This window comes from Mirounga angustirostris, unplaced genomic scaffold (genome assembly GCF_029215605.1).
Source record: "Mirounga angustirostris isolate CCGP_5_RB_7025 unplaced genomic scaffold, mMirAng1.0.hap1 SCAF_11, whole genome shotgun sequence".
Taxonomy (NCBI): Eukaryota; Metazoa; Chordata; class Mammalia; order Carnivora; family Phocidae; genus Mirounga; species Mirounga angustirostris.
Genome location: NW_026991719.1, coordinates 23,672,545 through 23,677,822, shown reverse-complemented (window position 1 = coordinate 23,677,822; position 5,278 = coordinate 23,672,545).

Genomic DNA, 5,278 nt, shown 5'->3' with positions numbered 1-5,278 from the left:
CTACCCTTTTTCTTCCCCTGGCTTTAGAACTGGCGGGAGTTTCCTAGCTTTTCTTTTCTTTTTTTTTTTTTTTAATTTTTTATTCTTATGTTAATCCCCATACATTACATCATTAGTTTTAGATGAAGTGTTCCATGATTCATTGTTTGTGCACAACACCCAGTGCTCCATGCGGAATGTGCCCTCCTCAGTACCCACCACCAGGCTAACCCATCCTCCCACCCCCCTCCCCTCTAGAACCCTGTTTGTTTTTCAGAGTCCATCGTCTCTCATGGTTCGTCTCCCCCTCCGATTTCCCCTGCTTCATTCTTCCCCTCCCGCTACCTTCTTGTTCTTCTTTTTTTTTATCTGGGTTCCCTCCCCTTGCCCTTTTGTCTCCCTCTCTCTTATCTCTGCACCTAGTTCTCTGTTTCAAATTACCTGCTTTGCAATACTGTTTTTCCTAACTGGTACAACTTGTCTACAAGAGAGTGTGTTGTGGGGATTAAATGAGATACCAGTAATGATATTAATAATATAAACAGTAAGGTTGTTATTATTAGAGAGACGTAATATGCTTATTATGTGCCAAGCACTATTCTGAGCACTTTAAATGTATTCTATTCTTTCCTATTACAGTCCTTTAAGAGCTCTACTATATCACCATTTTACTAATGACAAAATTGAAGTCCAAAAGATGACTTGCCCAATATCCTGTAGATATCCGTTGATTCCTTTCAATGTGCTACATAAAGTATATGGAACTTAGTGGCTATTATCATGATTCTTAAAAATATCTGTGACAGGGGCACCTGGGTGGCTCAGTCAGTTAAGTGTCTGCCTTTGGCTCAAGTCATGATCCCAGGTTCCTGGGATCGAGTCCCGTATTGGGCTCCCTGCTCAGTGGGGAGCCTGCTTCTCCCTCTCCCTCTGCTGCCCCCCCCCACTGCTCCCCCCTACTTGTTCTCTCTCTCTCTGTAGAATAAATAAATAAAATCTTTTAAAAAAATATCTGTGACAGTGAAAATTAAATCCCTGAATTTGGGTTCTTAAGGCAAACACTGAATGGTGACACACCATAATTAGCACTTTTTAAGGGATGCTGCATTCACTGTTAAATCTTTTCTACCCATTGGTATGACCACCTTTTTAAATAAAGCATATAAAAATTTAACTCAAAACAAATTCAACAGCATATTAAAAAGATCATACAAAAGAATTAACTCAAAATAGATCAGAGACCTAAATGTAAGAGCCAAAACTATAAAACTCTTAGAAGAAAACATAAGAGTAAAACTTCATGTGCTTGCATTAGGTGATGACTTCTCAGTAGGATATCAAAAGCACAAATGATAAAAGAAAAATAGATAAATTGGACTACATCAAAATTAAAAACTTTTCTTCTTCAAAGAACATCATCAAAGAAGTGAAAAGAAAATTCACAGAATGGAGGAAATATTTATAAATCATATATCTGATAAATGACTTGTATCTGGAATATATAAATTCTCACAACTTGATTAGAAAGACAAATAACCCAATTGAAAATGAGGAAAGAATTTGAATAGGTAATTCTCCAAAGAAGGTCTACACAAACCAAGTAGAACATGAAAAGATGCTCAACATCCTTAGTCATTAGGGAAATGCAAATCGAAACCACTTAACTCCTATATGATCACTGTAATAAAAAAAATAGGAACAAGATTTGGCATGGATATGTAGAAATTGGCACCTTATACATTGCTGGTGGGAATGTAAATGGTGCAAATACTTTGGAAACTTTTTGGTGGTTTCTCAAATGGTTAAACAGTTACCATATGATGTAGCAACATACGCTAGGCATATACTGAAGAGAAATGAAAACGTGTCCACACACAAACCTGTATGGTAATTTTTATAGCACCATTATAAGAGGCAAGAGCGGAAACAACCCAAATGTCCATCAATTAATGAATGGATAAACAAAGTGTGGTATGTCCGTACAGATTACCTGTAAAAAGGAATAAAGTACCAATACATGTTAAAACTTAGATGAATCTTGAAAATATGTTAAGTAAAAGAACTCAGTTGCAAAAGACATTGTATGACTATTTACATGAAATGTCTGGAATAGGCAAATTTATAGAGACAGGAAGTAAATTAGTGTTAATTAGGGCAGGGCTGGGGGAGGGAGGGTTTGGATTGACTGCTTATGGGTATGAGGTCTCTTTTAGGATTGAATTGGATACTTCAAATGAATTATAGTATATGAGTTATATTTCAGTGAATGTATGAAAACAGTATGAGTTAGGGGTGCCAGGGTGGCTCAGTCGTTAGGCCTCTGCCTTCGGTTCAGGTCATGATTCCAGGGTCCTGGAATCAAGTCCTGTATTGGGCTCCCTGCTCAGTGGGAAGCCTGCTTCTCCTTCTCCCACTCCTCTGCTTGTGTTCCCTCTCTCGCTGTGTCTCTCTCTGTCAAATAAATAAATAAAATCTTAACAAAAAACAGTATGAGTTAAATAAAGCTGTTTCAGTATGTTAACCCACCCATTCCAACTTTTTCAATAATATCAGGTTCAGAGGTTTGGCTTTAGGTCAGAGAAGTGACACAGTGAAATTTATTTGGAGATGTAAGAGAATAAAGGGGAAACAGGGCTTTTTTTTTTTGTTTAAATAACCAATGAAAATAGGAATGAGCTAAATGTTACATGAAATGATTAGGAAGAAATTAGAGCTGTACTATGCTCTAAAATCACTGGGGCAGTGGTGATAGTAGCCCTGAGAAAGCAAAGGTTGGAGGGAGAGTATTTCCATTCATTTACTTGTTGGTTGGTTGTTTATTATGCTGCATTCTAATTAGATATTCAAGAGTCCATAACAACATAATGAGGAGAGTGTCTATGGCAGACTTGAGTAGCTGAAGTAGATTCAGATGACATTATAGGAAGATATTTCTGGCAGATAAAATCGGGTTATAGCTACCTCAACCTGTTGATTCATCCAGAATTAATTTAGCTCCTCTGGCTGGCCAGGTGTGTGGCCCCTTTCTATATTTACCACTTCTCTTGTTTTCTTTCTGAAGCTGCATGCTTCATTTCAGATGATGACTTACTTAAGTGGTTTTGATAAACATATAGCTGCATCTGACCTCCAGGTAGAACTTCCAAAAGTTCTGAAGGTCAGTTTAAGGGAGAACTTAGGCTGTCTTAAGTTATTAATAACAAAGACTTCTTTATTTCTCCTGGAATGGGATTATTAGTTAAAATCTCAGAGTTGAACAATTTAAGCTTGGTGTGCCAAGTGTTTTCGATGCAATCTAAAAATTACAGGATGGGACTGTATCTCATAGGGCTCTGATTTTGGCAATTGGCGGCAGTGGTCTTCAAAGCATCATTAATAACAGGTTCTCTAGTAATGGTGTGCACATAAATCAAACGTTATAAATGCTTAATGAGTACCCTTAATGTGTTTTACTATTTCTTTTTTGAGATCACACAAGCCATAACAGTGAAGAGTGGTAAAATAAGTATACCTAAATCCCACTCAATGATTATGAAAAAAAATTAGGTGCAAAATCAAGTCATTGAATTTTTAAACAAGAAAGCTTTCATAAAGTTTAAGAAATGATGTTCCACACTGAGATAAATCCATAATTTGGCAAAAGTAAAACATTTCATTTCAGAGATGGAATGACTGTACTGCATTTCTAACCTTGAGGACATGAATATGGATTAGGCTCATCAATCAGGATATATTCTAAATTAGTGTTTCTTAACTCAATTGGACTTCACAATCTCTTTTAATAATAAATATTTTAATGCCTCATTTAATATCCTGAAATAAAATTTATAGGTAGTAGAACCTACTGACACAAATTTTCAAAAGCACTATAATATTCTGACTTTACAGGAGACATAAATGCCAAGCACTTTATTTGTTTTAAAAAGGTATATTCATTATGTAAATGCTTAGGTAGGACCATACTAGAAGACATGATGAGGTAGTCAGGTGCTTGTACGTCTCCATAGAATCAGTGGACTTGTGACAGCTATACATACGGACAGAGGAGGGTGTGTAGTGTGGACTACTCAAACACCATGAGCAGCATTGACTTCACTGGAATAATTTTCTGGAATACTGAGAAATTCTTGGTAACATTCTGGAGAGCAAAGCGCAGCTTTCCTCAATATACATAGAAGTTAAATTTCTAGAAAATTTAGGTTGTTTTAAAACTTTACAAACATGCTTTGTGTTTCTTTATAAAATGAGATGAGTCTGTCCTCAGATAACCTTTTCATGTTCATGAACATTCACTGGGGATGTTTGAAAGTCATAGAAAGGCAGGATAGTTCTTTATGTTTGGGACAATCTGGAACATTTCTGGACCTCTGCATACTTCATTCTGGTACCTTTGCACCCCCATCACTTTGGTAACTTAAAATGTTTCCCTGGGGTGAGTGATACCACCTTAGAAAACCACTGATCTAAATTAACTATGTCGGCAAGAGATCTCCTTGATTTCTTAAGCTTATTGTTCATATATATTTTTAAAATAGCCTAGAGTTACATGATTGAGTAATTTTTAGGCTGGGAGATCCCTTGAATTGACTGAAGAGAGAGATGAAGATTATCATAGAACCACTCTGCTTTAAGTGCAGTTAATTATCATTCATCAATAGATATGTGCAATTCTTTAATTCTGCCTCTGAAATGCATACCCTAGTCAACATGTAGAAGAATTCAGTACCATTCTGAAAGATGATATTCTCAGTGGGGTATGCTAAAACAATTTATTCTGAGAACTTAAATCATTTAGAATAGTATCAGCCTGAGGCCAGAAACTTTTTTAAGTTAGTTGTCATCATTTAAAAATTGTATTTCAAACAAAAGAAGAGTCTGACATATTTTTAGAACTTTTAATTGTGATCTCCTGGACCTATAGCTACTGCCATTTACTAGTTCACCATAGTTTTTATCATTTCTTATTGACCTTCCAAAATGGCTGACCTCAAACATTTATTCACCTGTCTTCAAATCATCAACTAGTCCTAGAGATAAATGGAATCTCTGATTAACCCCTAACTGAAAGGGCTTTTTGATGCTTTTCTCACAGAATGTAACTTTTTTCTTTCTGTTTAACATAAGTAATATATTTCTTTACAGGATACTTTGAAAATAGAGACTAATGCAAAGAAAAAAATTATGAAAGACACATTAAGATAATAATTGTTAGCATTTTGGAGTATGTGCATCCAATTCAACAAAAGATCTCTGCATTCTTTTAATCTAAATTCCAGTGATATCTTAGTTATGGAAAAAT